The following is a 15,202-nucleotide window of genomic DNA, read 5'->3' as shown; positions in this document are numbered from 1 at the left end:
CATTTCAAGGACCACCAAACACATTGCCATGCCAGCTGCCACGGTGAGTCACACGGATGCCTGGGGCACAGTCATTAACCTTCCTGGGTCTGAGAGATGAGCCAAGATGCTGATGGCAGCTGTAAAGAAGGAGTCTTATGATTTCAGTAATGGGCCCAGTTAAATGTCAAGGGAGACATTTGGCAACATCATGAAAAGATCTGTGAGGAGAATCACTGTGGTAGCTGAGAGTGTTGAGCATAGCATGGATTAATAGCTGCTGGCAATGAATCCCACACATTCCTTTTGAAATCAATATCACTGATGCCCACAAGAGTTGCTGGCTGGAAGCAAAGGCAAAGAAAGATATTCCTGGTTCATTTCTTAACATGTTCTGCTTCCTTGTTTAAGGAGCTTGCTGTGTGGGCTCTGACTTTTATTTTATAGTTCTAAAAAAAACCAAAAAAAAAAAAAAAAACACTACACAAAACAACAGTCTTTTAATTAGTGAATTCTTACAGAATGACATTTATGCATGACTGCAGGTATGAATGATGACAATTTTAATTGTAAGAAATGAAAGGAGAGACCAATTGTTAGTAACAGGAAGCTTCATTCCAAAAATAAAACTGGCTACAAATAATTTTTCTCCTTGTTTTTGATTTTAAACATAAATTTAGCTCTTATTACAAAATAATATATGTGCGTGGTGTACATACAGACGATTAAATGGAAAACAATGGAGATGAGCTGTAGCTATAATGTAGGGATACTTAGTGTTATAATATCATCTTTCTAAAGTTTGTTCCATTAACTTTTTTTGCAAACATTCAATTGTATTTTACCTACTGTTTGTTAAACTTTATTACTTAACATGAAACAAAGATGTTTTTAATATTAAGTAGTCTAGTAAGAGAAAATAACTGAAATTATCCAATGAAACATATTCAGCATCTGATGGACAGATGCTGCAGCCTACAAAAGGGCTACAAAAATAGTATCTGGAACAATGTGTGTCTTTGCCCCACCAACTCTCAGCACAAAGCAAAATGCCTTGCACTTGGTAGCAGTCCAATAAATACAACATTACATATGTCAATGAATGAATCAGTGGATAGTAACTATTTAAATAATAAAAACTTCTAATGGCTTGGGCTTCATTTGCCAGTTCATTTCACAAACAATATATGTGATAAGGTGGGGGACAAACCAGATGGCTCAGATAGCAGAAAATGTGTCCTGAAAACAAGTGTCATTTTTTCACTCTTCAGTAGATCATTTTCAAACAGCCAGTGAGAGTGTTTGGGGAGTTTGTTGGCTGGTGTGGTTTTTTCTTGTGGTGAGTTCCAGCGGTGGGCAGTGCCTGAAGGACAGACGCTGCAGTCAACCAAGGCTAGTGGTATGCCATCTCCAGTAGGATTGGTGCCACTTAGAAAAAGTGTCCTAGGCAAATGATATGAGGATTGATTTGGTCAAGCTGACCGTGTTCTCAAATGCACCTTTGCTTTCCTAAAGGCCTCGAAGCTGAAACTTGGTGTGCACCCTGACCACAGAAGGTCTGGGTGCCTGGACTGAGGATGCCCTCTTCTGTTCCAGGGCATCCACCTGGTTGCTGCCTCCCTCACTTACTGGGACCTTCGGAAAGAGAAGCTACTGTTCTAGTTCCTCAACAAGAGAAAGGTTCAGCAAGTAGGATTTTTTTTTTTAATCAACAAGGTTGCTTTATCCCATCTAGATTATTCATAACCGTGTTAATGATCTAGAATGATGAAACAAAATGTAAGCCTTAAACTTAAAGTAAAATATAATTCTCCTCGTACAGACATTCCTCAAAAAAGCATTCATATTCCCAATGAATGTGTTATTTGCTAACACTCCTGGACCCTAATTATTTTCACAGTAACCTGTGAAACACAAGTGAAAATGTCACTGTTACCTCTTCCTGCAGGAATCCAACACTGAAGACAGTTTAATTGGCTATTACATTCCTGAAATAAGATGTAAAATATATAAATAATTATAATCCTCAAAGTATATGCAAGCACTTTAAACGAATTGCCACAATTAGAAGGTCCTGTTTCTAGTGAAGTCACACTGGAGCCCCAGACATTCCCAGCTGCAGCCCATGGTGACAGGGAGTGAGACAGCCTGGACAGCTATGTCCGGATGACTCAGCTTTGGTTCCACTGTCCTATGCACATTCATTCCCAGACTCCAAGTCCAAATAATTCCTATTGTTTTCAAATCTCTTTTTTTGTCAGTAATGGAGCAGATTGTAAAACCCACTTGGAAAACAATGGATGAGATTGAGGGATCACTAGACATACATGTGAAGCCTTGGCCGGTGACCTTTGGCTTTCCCTTTGATAGTGACAGGAAACACAGAGGCTCTAACAAGTCTCAGCATCTCTTCAGCTCATCCAGGGGAAGGGCCTTGGAGGATGAATGGGCATCTGGAATTTTGTGCTTTCTCCCCTTTCATTCCTCCCACCCTCAACTAACCTGTTACCAGATGAGTGGTCAATTTTGTTCCAGGAGAATGTATGAGTTAGAGAAATTAGGTCCTAGGTAAAATTACTCTTAGTTACATAGGGCAATGTGTGTGTGATCCACAAAAGGAAATGAGCCTCTTCTTCACTGCCATGCTGCCTCCAAACCCACAGCTACTCCACACCCCGGCTCATTAAGTGGTTTTTGCCTGTACCTTTGCTCCTTCAGCCCATCATGTACACAGCTGAGGGATCTTGTAGCAAGCATCAGGCTGTGCGTCCTCCTGCCCTCCACTGACTTCCCACTCATTCAGAATCAAATTCACATCCACATGCCCCTCAAGAAGTGCCATGGGTTCTGCTCAGTAATACATCCTGGCCTCACTGCTCCCCCTTCAACCATACTCCAAAACTGGCATCAGGTAAAGTTATCCCATCTTTTTCCTTACCAACTATAAAGCTATGAAATTAACCTAATCTCTCACAGCTTCGAGAACTATAAAATAAGCTCACTGCATCTGTCCAGCACGGTTACCAAGAAAAAAAGCAGGTAGCACAATAACTAGCCACGTGGCACATTCTCAAAGCAGAGCTTGTAATCAACTTCATTTGCTGTGCTTATATTTCCATTCTAGTTCACATCCCATTCACAGCCTGGAGCAGAGCATCTGGGCTCTACCACATGGGCTCTTCCCCAGCTACAGCTAATTGGACCTAGTCAGCTGCCAATCATATTGTGTTTCTTGAGAATTTTAATTAAGGAAACACAGTAACTGAGAGAGTTAGAATGTGGATTGTATTTGTAAAGATCCACCACAACATTCCTGATGGTAAAATCCAGGATTTTATTAATCCAATACAATTAAAATAATCTCCCTATTCTTTAGCTAATTTGAATGGGTTCCTGTTTGCTCCAGCTAACCATTTCCAGGTTTAGCTAACACTTAAGGACATCAGTTTCCTCCCTGTCCCCATTTAATAAGAAAGCCACAGGGGAAGAGTGGTGGCTTTCATCTTGTCATGGTCTAACAGTGAGTCAGGAATGGATCTGGGCATGGGACCAAACTCTTCTGACCTATAAAACAGACCTTTTGGTGTAGCTGATAGTTATGTTTAGATAATGAGAAATTCCATTCAACAAACTGTTAATTATTTTAATCAGCATGAGTATTGAGTAATTGTTTCATCTTATAAAGATAAATGAATATAAAAATTTTAGAACTGATCTTATAACTATTAGTCATGCCTTTAAATATTCAACTATACATAGTGAAATTCAACCATATTTTAATCTCAAATTTCATTATTTTTTAGTCTTCAATGAACCAAAAGATTGGTTCATACTCAGCATTTGGGGAAAAATTCATTAAATAGGTAATGAATAGCAATAATGCCAATAAAACAAATAACAGTAATAAGAGCTAACATTATTGAGATCTTATTTGTATGGCACTTTATAGATTTGGCACAGAGATTAATTTGTACAACTCACACAGCAAGTAGTGATGAAGGTAAAATCTGAAGCCACATGATTCAAGTATACTAAGCACCATGGTGCCTCAGCCAGGTCCTCTTTACCAGGTTGGTACCCACCTACCAACTGCCATGACTGTTGGCTGCTAAGAGCCTCTCACCTAGGATGTTAAGTCCTCCTATCCCTTGGTCGATAGCCAATGGCTTACTGATAAGAGATACAAAAGCCTGTCCCTGCTTCAAAGGGCTAACACTTGATGGTGTAATTTAGGTCCCACAGCTTCCCTGCCCCAATCTTCACATTCCCCTGAGACCACACCCTGCTCAGCTCTTTCTTTTGCTGTTCTAAATTTCTTTCTCTTTTTAGTTTTTTACTGAGGAACACTGCCTCTGTGATCATGTGCATCTAAATCTGTCTCAGACTCTGCTTCTTGGGAACCTGACCTAAGACAGTTAGTGCCATGTCCTCAAAGGTAGAATTATTGCACTTGGAAAGCAAGGGAGAGAAGTAATGTGCCCCACCCATCATCACTCTCAATTACCCACTTGGGGGAACTGTATTGCCCATCTCAGCAATTTTTGGCTCAGTCTTAACTTGAAGTCTAGAGGTCATTTCACGGAGAGGTGGTGACGTTAACAGGACACACGATGAGAACTTCTAAATGTGAAGGAAAGGCTATTGCCTGATCACCGGGGTTCCAAATAAGAAAGCATCTACCTCACCCTCAGGGGTAATTTAGCTTGGGCACCATGAGATCAATACATAAGGTGTTAAGGAAATACACAAGGTGTTTCTTGGTGTCCCATACACAGTTTAAAAAGTAATAGGTTAATATAATAAATGGCCTAGTAAAGGTTTGGTCACCAGCGTCTCAGACCCATCAAAGGTAAGGGTTGGGTCACCTATCTTAAAAATATCCAGGCAGTTCACCTAAATATCCCAAAGCACTAGTTAACAGGGAGAAAAATTCAGGGATGGTGGTAGAGGAGGAAACATTTTCAGTGATGGCCTCAGGGACCTCTGTGAAAGTGGTGGGTGTAATTTCCCTTTTTATAGGTTTCCCCAGGCTTGTGACCACAGAATCATGAATGGAGTGAACTTAATGTGGGAAACAAGTGGATTTGAGCATTTCATGGGGTAGTTTGCCATAAGCAATGTGTGTCACACCCAGATCCCCTTTACCAGGCTGGCACCCGACCCCCCAGCTGTTGTGTGTGTGTCAACTGGTAGCTCACAACTACCCTCTTCCCTGGAGAATTGTCCTCTGCTGACTAGAACTGCTTCCTCTGGGAAGTTACACAAGCCCCTTCTGGGGGGATGGCCCATAATGAATGAGTGATTGATAGACTCAAAAAGTGCAACTCAGCAGTTAGTCTACACTCTAGAGTGCCCCTCTAGGATCAGATCACAGCTTGACTTTGCCTGTGAGCATAACTTGATGTGGTCTCCCTCCTTTCCTATCTTGTTTCACTCCCTCCCTTCCAGATTTTCCTGCAGAGCTGTCCTCAATAAATCATGAACAAATCCCTGTTTTAAATTCTGCTTTTAAGGAACCCACCTAAGCCACTGGGTGTTAGATTAATCCATGCTTAGTTATCATCATTCCCACAAAAAAACACACAAAAGTAACTTTATATTTTGCAATTGGTTTTTACAACTAATCTTAAGTTTTCTGGATCTAATTCAATTATGAAATGTAGCCATGTATGGTACACAAGAGTAAAAGATGTAATGATGTTCTGGGCAACTGAGATGTCAAAATTAAAGTTACCAGCATGATATAATTGCTTTACCCCAAAAAATCAATATCTGCCTATACAGAGCACTGAGTCATTATCAATAAATGGCTTCCTAATTACCCAAGAGTACAAATGGATGGTTTTAATTCGTTCATGTTGTCACTTGCTAAAATTCTGTCCTATTTGAGGCATAAGATGATCTTCGGTACATCTCCTCAAAAGAAAAGTGACTCCTATCCTGAATGGACAAAATTATTTTCTTCATGGTCTTCAGAAACTTGCCATCAAAATTTGAAAAAAATTTATTCTATTTTTAAAACAATTGCCAAAACCGGTTTGGCTCAGTGGATAGAGCGTCAGCCTGCGGACTGAAAGGTCCCAGGTTTGATTCCGGTCAAGGGCACGTAACTTGGTTGCGGGCACATCCCCAGTAGGAGGTGTGCAGGAGGCAGCTGATCGATGTTTCTCTCTCATCAATGTTTCTAACTCTCTATCCCTCTTCCTTCCTCTCTGTAAAAAATCAATAAAAAACATATTAAAAAAAACAAAAAACAATGTCTCTCTTGTCAACCATAATTATGACAACTTGTCAATTATGTAGTTTTTCTCATGATTTAGACATATGGAAATCTTTGTAGAAAGTCTCCAGTTTTCAAATTATGCAAATCAAAGATCAGAGGGCTGCATTGGGGCATCCAGGAAATTATCAATGAAATGCAACAATAAATGACAACACAGAGATTTAATATAAGAGAGGAGCACTTTAAAAGGACTCTCTAAGCCCCACCCCTGCATCTTCACAGTTTTGAATGTCCTTCAGGTGTTTCTTATTTTTGACTGTATTATAAAGTGGTAAAATGTTTAAATGTATAATTCAGTATTGTTAACAATAGGTACAATGCTGTATAGCAGATTTCTAGAATTTACTCATCCTGCTTAGCTGAAACTTTATGACCATTGGTTAGTAACTTCTCAAAGGAATAGGGATGCTTCCCTGGTCTTTTCGTTTTCTAAAACCTAAACAGTTTGTACATGAAAGGAATTATCTAATGGCTGAATGTTTGGTAAAATTGCCAGTAAAGTTATCTGTCCCTGGTACATGTTTATATGTAGTTATGAGAATTAATTCAGGGCTTATATAGATTATTATTTATTTCTTATACCAATTTTGATAAATTGTTTTTCAAAAATTATCACTGGCATTAAATTTTCTCTTGATATTACCTTATAATTTTTTTGTCTTGTTCTATCTTTAATTATATTCCAAGTTTTATTCTCAATTTTTTTTAAATATATTTTATTGATTTTTTACAGAGAGGAAGGGAGAGGGATAGAGGGTTAGAAACATCGATGAGAGAGAAACATCGATCAGCTGCCTCCTGCACACCTCCCACTGGGGATGTGCCCGCAACCAAGGTACATGCCCTTGACCGGAATCGAACCTGGGACCTTTCAGTCTGCAGCCCGACGCTCTATCCACTGAGCCAAACCGGTTAGGGCCTCAATTTTTTTTTATGTCTGTCTTGTCTTGATTGGTTTGGCCAAGATTAGAGTTCAAACATTCTTTGCAAAGCAGCAGCATTCTATGGGTCTCCCTGAAACTGAATTTGAAATCAGCTGCCTGCTGCCACAGAAGCCAAACACTGGTGAAAAAGGAAAGAGGTTTATTCAAGTGTTGTTCACCTGAAGAGATGGGGGACTCTTGTTGCAAAGCCCATCTTAGCATTTCAGTGCAGGCAGGGGTTTTTACAGGGAGGAAGAAGAAAGCAGAACAAACAGATCAGGAGGAAGGGTTGTGGATGTGCAGGAAGTGTCCTTGCTGGTCTCAATATTGATCTTTAATGCCAGCATCCTGGAACTGGTTAGTGCCAGCTAAATTCCTGTAGTTGGGTGATCTGCATGAACCAAAGTTGTGCCAAGGCCATTTATTGTACAAGCAGGAACTGGAACTGCTGATGCCTGCAAAATGCTTGTAAGGAAACTGTCAGTATGTGAGCTCCTTTTATCAGTTTGTTAGTACATTTTATTCTAATTCTATTTCATGGTTAGTCAGAATAGTATAAAGTTTTTAATCCCTGTTACATACTTTCTCTAAGGATCAGCATTTATATGTTTCATTAATTTCTTGTCTGTCTTTCATTATTCCATTCAGTTTGTTTCATTGTTTTTATTCTCTACTTTGAATTTCAAACTTAGCTCATTCATTTTCTACATCTCTTCTTTTATGATATATGAATTTGGGACAATCGGGTTTCCTATAAGAGTTCCTTATGCTGCACCTGAAATGTTTTCATATGTAGCATTTCCATTACAGTTTGGTTCCAAATTCTTGAGTTTCATTAAGATTCCTCTTCTGACTAATGAGCTATGCAAAAAAAAAAATGATTTAAATAGTTATTTCTAATGCATAGTTATTTTTATATGAGTGGTATTTATTGATTTTGGATTTTTATGTTAATCAGAAAGTTATAGAATGTGTTTTCTATAATATCAAAAAGGCTTTTATATCCTGAAAATGACAGGGTTATTGATCATCACAGCATCAATCTTTAAAAACCTTGAAAAATGCAGAGCAATGTCAGAGTTTTCTAAAAGATCAATGGAACTTTGATAGAACAAGTCACATCAGATGGCACTTAGAGCCATAACAGGACAAAAACAGGGGACATTAGTCATCCTTGAGCACACTAGGAGGATGTCAGATTATATGCAAACCATTTTAAACAGTTATTATTAATGCAGTCCTTTTAGTTCAAGATCAGCTGAGATATTCTGGAATGAAATACTTCATTATAATGTGATTCCCACAAAGATAACATTTATCTCAAAATTTAAAAATTTTAGATTCTGTCCAATGTATAAAATATTCACCAGTTAATTCAGGAAGTACCCTGTTGACCACAGAACCATGCAGTATGTGAATTGGGCTGTGGATTTTCTGAGCTTCCTGAGCCCTTAGGTCATTATCATGTTTTGTCATACAGTGCGCCGCTGTGAACCTGTGGACAGACCAGCTGCTCCTGAGAGGGGGGCACATGCCCAGCCGGGAAAGTCTATAATAAAGTCAGGAGGAATCTATACCATTGATCATTTCAGGCCAATGTAGGGCTGTCTTAGAAAATAGGGCCTATCCTCCCAGAAACTTTGGGGTCCTCCTCTCCCATTTTTAGCACAAATAAGATGCCTCATGGAAGAGAAAAACATTCCCAGAATCTTTCCCAAGAGACATAGTTGATGTTACCATAGGGAAGAAAATGAGACCTGAAAATGTGAGAAGCAGAACCATCTAATCCATGGAAGGAAAGAGTCAGGCTTAGGTTTACAATGAATGGTGAGGACATTATTACTCCACTGGCCCAGGCATTCCTATTAGTTTCCTGGGCACAGCAGCATGCCTCCCTCACATAGTCCCTCCTATGTACTCGGGACGCTCAGCCAGCTATCAGAACCCTTTCTCTCTATTGTTTATTAAATAGTGGATCCAAAATGGGATGAGGTTAAAAATTGTAAAATTTGATTGCACAGGGCAGGTTGTGTCTTGGAGGAAACACTCTCCTAGAAATATCTACATTTTAATTTTTAAATTTAAATTATAATTTAATATAAGGGGCTGCCGAAGAGTGCCCAGTGCACTTTCATCTCTGTGCATCAGACCTGGACTTAGTGGGAGCTGGCCTGGTAGGAGAGGATGGACACCAGCAGGATCCAATGAAGGAGGACCAGGACGAAAGTGATACTATCCCTTCTTGATAGCAGATAGCTGATGTCACTACAGCCACATTCATCTCTGAAAAGCCCCAGGGTACCATGGAATGATCTGCCCCAACTACAAGTACACCAGGGGCTGCAATCAAGCCTCCTTTCCAGGTCTTCCTGTGGAATTCTACTTTCCTTGGAAGTTTTTTTTTTCCTTATTGTGAATGTGTCAGACTCTGTCTTATATGTACAAATCTCAAGACAACTAATGGGATCCATTGCAGTTGAATCAATACCTGACTCATTGTTTGTACATTGTTTAGAGGGAGGCAGGCAGCTGATATTTTCTATTGGATGATAGCCAGAGCAGTGAGAAAGTGTGTTTTAATTTCCCTTCAATCTGAGTTTCCTAGGAGACCGATCAGATAATGAAGGACTCATTCTATCAAGCATGTGCCCCTCCACCTGTCTGGCTCTGTTTACTATTAAATCACCACTCACACATTGCTTTCTGTCTATGTTTGTTGTAAATGTGTCCTCCATGGTGCAGCTTTGACTACCATGCTCTCTGGATACCTTGGGCTTCCAGCAGTGGCTCTGGCAGTAACTGCCACACTGTTCTCTAAAACAAAGAAATGAATCCAAAAACAAAAGGGTGGGATGAGAGTTGTGATGGAGACTTTGAGTTCCAGGTAGTCACTATTGTTTTTTTCTATTCACTATCAAAGCAATGACAAACACCACTAATCATTATTAACTTTCCCATGTCAATCCCAACCACAGACTACAAAGCTTCTCGTCTGAAATGTGTCAGCAAGGGTGGGTGTCAGCTTTGGTCAGCAGGAACTGGCAAACGGCTCTGGTGCCAGGTTGACACAACAGATAAATCACCTCCCAAAGGGAGTGGACACTTGGAGAAGCTGCCTTGGCCAAGAGATCAATCTGCCTCTAAACTATCTCCACACCTGAACACCTGTTCTGAGTTCCAAACACCCAGGGCCCCTTTGGGACTAACCCACAGTTCCTTTAAGCCCACTCTCTCCAATGCATGTCACTATGCATGACCTCCATGTGCTTCTTAAAACTACCAGGGGCTGTTCAAGCACAAACACCGGACTATGTCTCTGTTGTCAGAATGAAGTTATTTGAATAAGTTAGCTTCCCCACTCACACTACTCAGGAGGGTTATCAAACAACTACCCAAGCAAAGAGCTTCTTCTCTGATTTTTAGTTCAAATTATTCTAGCCATTGTTCAGCACTTTACTTTATTTAAAACAGTCTTTGATTACCAACACTTCTTCCAGAATAGGATACAGCACATTAAAGACATGACTGATCTTTTTTAAAAAATATGTTGTTATTGTTTTTTTTTTTTTTAGAGAGAGAGAGGAAAAGGGATGGAGAGAGAGAGAGAGAGAAAGAGAAACATGAATGTGAGAGCAGAACATTTATTGGCTGCCTCCTGAACCTCCCCTCCTCCCCATGGGGATCAAGCCTACAACCAGGGCATGTGCCCTGACTAGGAATTGTACCAGCAACCTTTTGGTACATAGGACAATGCCCTACCAACTGATCCACATTGACCAGGGCAATATATGATTGATCTTTGAATGGGCACTAGATATCTTTGTTCTGGTAGTCATAGATGCAGGCCAACCTGACATGAATATAGATTCTTGGATTGGGATTGAAAACCAAACAGATAATGGAATGTTTCTCCTTGTCCTTCTCTTTCCCCAAACTGTACATTATTTATGCCCTTTCCTTTCAACCACTTTTTTGTATTAAATCATCCCTTTTTCCATTTCTACTTAATAAGATCTTAATAAAAGAATCAAATTCTTAAAAAGAAAGGAAGGAAGGAAGGAAGGGAGGGAGGGAGGAAGGGAGGGAGGGAGGGAGGAGGGAGGTAGGGAGGGAGGGAGGGAGGTAGGGAGGGAGGGAGGGAGGGAGGGAGGGAAGGAAAAGATAATGAGGATTAACCTTTCCACTTGAACAGTTGAATGTTTAAAATCCCTGAAGGATGGCCAAGCCCGTGACCACTTATCTACATGTGGCCTCTCCCAACTGTCGCACCTCTGATCTCATCTTTTTTCCTCCAGTGTCTAATGACCCTTTGTGGTCCTCACTCCACCTTGGTCCTTGGACACTGGCCTTACAGTCCTCCCATGCTTCTTGTGAAAATCACTCTCCTGAGCTCTGTTGCTGTCCTTGGCCTGTCACCTGCACAGCTACTGGTATGATGGATCCAACGTGCAGCGCTCTGCCCCTGCCAGAGCCTGATCCTCTCTTTGCCTGGAAACTAGTAATATTTTCAATCATTGGCATTCTCAGAGTCCAGGCTGGAGACCCTTCAGGATATGTCAAAAGAAGTGACCTTGGTTGAAGAACTTGAAGCACCCATGGTTCTCTGGGTCTCCTCCTGCCTCCCACCCCTATCCCAAGTCACAAGCCATAGGCCCCACTCTCCTGGTCAGCCTAAATGGAAGGCATCAGCCATTCATATGATGAAAACAGAGAACTTCTAGTTTTTTTAGTGTGTGTTGGTTCTGGGGATATTGCAGCATGATAAAGAAGGTCACACTGCCAAAACCGGTTTGGCTCAGTGGATAGAGCATCAGCCTGCAGACTGAAAGGTCCCAGGTTTGATTCCGGTCAAGGGCACGTAACTTGGTTGCGGGCACATCCCCAGTAGGAGGTGTGCAAGAGGCAGCTGATCGATGTTTCTCTCTCATCGATGTTTCTAACTCTCTATCCCTCTTCCTTCCTCTCTGTAAAAATCAATAAAATATATTAAAAAAAAAAAAAGAAGGTCACAGTAGGATTTTAGGTAGTGAGCTTTTGTTTCTTGTATCTTGAAGTAGTTAGCTTTTGGTAGTTCTCTGCCAAAAATGACGAGAAATAATAAGGTTAAACAACCGCATAGTAGATATTTTAAATTTATATGTTTAAAAACTCAACTGGACAGTGACAATGGGACAGTGAATGACAGATGAAAGACCAATAAGGAACACAACATACCTTTGATGTTAAATGATAGATGGACTTTTCTCTGTGGGTTATCTTATTTATCCCCACACCACAAACAAGATAAGGGTGCTAGAATTATTTCAAAATGGCAGGTAAGGAAACAGAAACCTTGACAGTTTAAGTAATTTGCCCAGGCTGACATGGCTAGGAAGGGACAGAACTGAGACTGCGCCTTCCAAAATCTGGGCTTTGGACAACTGTGATCTCCCATCTGCCTAGGAGCATGAGGGGACAGCTGGAAAGAAGTCTGTGTGTCCAAATTGTCACCCAGCTGGCATTGCTCAGCTCCACCTGCCAGCCAGGGCAGTTACCAGAAAGAAGTATGCAACAACGGAGACCATGAGACAAGTGAAGGGCAGAGTCCACAGGGAGAAAAGTCAGCTAAGTTCACTAGACCTGGTTATCTCTCTACCATGTAAATATTTGCTTATTTACAGTTTTACCAACCAAAATATCTATTCTCCTTCACTTAGCAAAATGAGACCTTTGTGATTAAAGACACCTGATTACACTTAGCCGACCCTGTCTTGCAGGCTGCTGAAAGCAGACTTCACACAGATGGCTTGGCCTGTCTGCCTTCAGCGTGGCTCTGTACTTAGCACCAAAAGTCTGAGAGTCAGCCAATGGTGATGACATACCACCTGGACAGCCCCTGGTTGGTCCTTAAATCCCAGCCATCTGCATGTTCCTCATACATCCAAAAGCACCCTGGAGTAAGCAACGTGTTGGGACATGGTGGCCTGCATATCTTTCCCACATTGTGTCTTCAGAGACAAGGTGAAATATGTGATACTGGATAATGTCACTTCTTACAGAAGGTGTTGCTTCTTAGCATATGGCTGGCAAGTACAACACAAGGAATTTTAGAGGACACAGTAAGCTTCCCACAGACACTGTCTGGATCTTTGCATAGTAATTACATTAGAAGGATATAAGAAGTACACAATGAAAACATAATAAATGTAGGCACAGCTTGGTGACCTATTTATCACTTGCAATGGCAATACAATAAATTGGGAAATTTCTATCTGGCTAGTAGGAGTAAGCTCTGTCCTTGTTAGGAAACCTCAAGTTTTTGGATGTTTGAAACTGAGAATGCCTCTCGACATCCAATAGGAGATGAAGCAAAAGGTCAGCAGAGCCCAGAGTATGGTATTTCACTTGTTCACTGCTGGCCCTCTCTTCTATTTTTGCATAAATGGTTTTTGTGATTTGACCATCATAGCTTGTCATGGGGGATACATTCAGTTCCTCCTCTCTCTTATCTGGATAGCTTAGATCAAGTAAAGAACTGTTGCTAATCACCTCGTATGTGAACAAGACCCCACAAAGCCATATTTATTTGGGGTTTTGTTTTTTCAACAATCTATCCCCTAATTTCAGCAAGCCAGATGCACCACTTCCTATGGGAGATCATGAAGGGAGCTCATGACTGTGGTATAGACAATGAGATTTTTACACAAAACTTCACTGGGCCGACCACCTCCATGCTTTCACTCCCAGAGTTCCAGCTCTCCTAAATGCCCCCAAATCTACTCAAACCTTTTGGGGTGTGAATATGCACCAATACTATGTAATCAACCATTAAAATGTACTTGGTCCCAGTTCTGTTTAAGGGAAGATAATCATGTATTTTGCTCTCCATTCAGGTATTTATATCATTTTAGCTTTCTCATACATAGGAGTGCTATGAGAGTATTACTACAGTAAAGTATCAAGAGAAGACGAGCTATCAATGCATTGCAGTTTCCCGCACTGCCCATGTGCTTATGACTCTAGATTGTATCTGACCAGTTTTCACAGATATAAGCGCTTTGTACTTTAGATAAACCACAGAGTCTGAGAAGCCTACAGAAACCTAAACTGCTGCAAAAGCCTTGGGAGGCTTCCCAGATTCGGGAAAGGAGAGTGCTGTCTCTGGAGACAGATATGCTCAACATTCAGAGAAGGAGAAAGATTAAGTCCGAATATAGCACACTGATTAATTTTTAACTGAAACTAAATTCTTAAAAGTTGTTATTTGTTCTTGTGGGATTCCTGTGTTCTCAAAACACACACACACACACAAGTCACATCTACACCTCATATCATTTTCAAAGTCCAGTTATAAAGCATTATCCAAGTACAGCACAGGTGGGAAACATAACTCTGAGAACTTCCTCAGAGCTCAATTTTTCCCAATGGGTAATGGAGTGCAACCAATCTTCTTACTTAGGAAATTAGAAGAATATTAGGAATATTCCTAAAGGTACTTTTATAAAAGTTTATAACTTGGATATCTCATTCAGAGTCACAAAGCTCAACCTCAGGGAAGAAAGCCACCATAACCACAACAAAAGGCATTCTAGTACCCATAAACAGTCATCATTTGCAGACCAGAGTAACACCAAGGACAGCTCCTTACCTCTATTATCTCTCCTCAGCAGGCACCATCTGACTTCCCATCTTCTCATTCATCAGGACTGCACTGAGAAGGTCTCTACAGCTCTCATTCTCTCCTTTGACCAACCCAGAAGTCTGTCCTTAGTATTCACTTCTCAACTTTAACATCACTAGGCAACACATTGCCCCTTGCAATTCTCTCCCACTGGTCCTCCTCTACTATACTGCTGTCATGGAATTCTTAGCTTCTGCCCTCCTTTACTCTTCTATCTTATAGTTCTCATTCTTTCAGGTGGTTTCTGCCTTTGAGTCAAACTTTAGATCTGAGTATCCTGCCTTGAAGTCTCTCCTAATCATTAGTCCCCAGGCCCAGCTTTCTACATTCATCTGCACTGATATTGTACAATCATGT

The sequence above is a fragment of the Plecotus auritus genome (genome assembly GCF_963455305.1).
Source record: "Plecotus auritus genome assembly, chromosome: 7".
NCBI classification, from domain to species: domain Eukaryota; kingdom Metazoa; phylum Chordata; class Mammalia; order Chiroptera; family Vespertilionidae; genus Plecotus; species Plecotus auritus.
The sequence above is the reverse complement of the archived record's forward strand: the minus strand, read 5'-3'. Positions refer to the sequence as shown.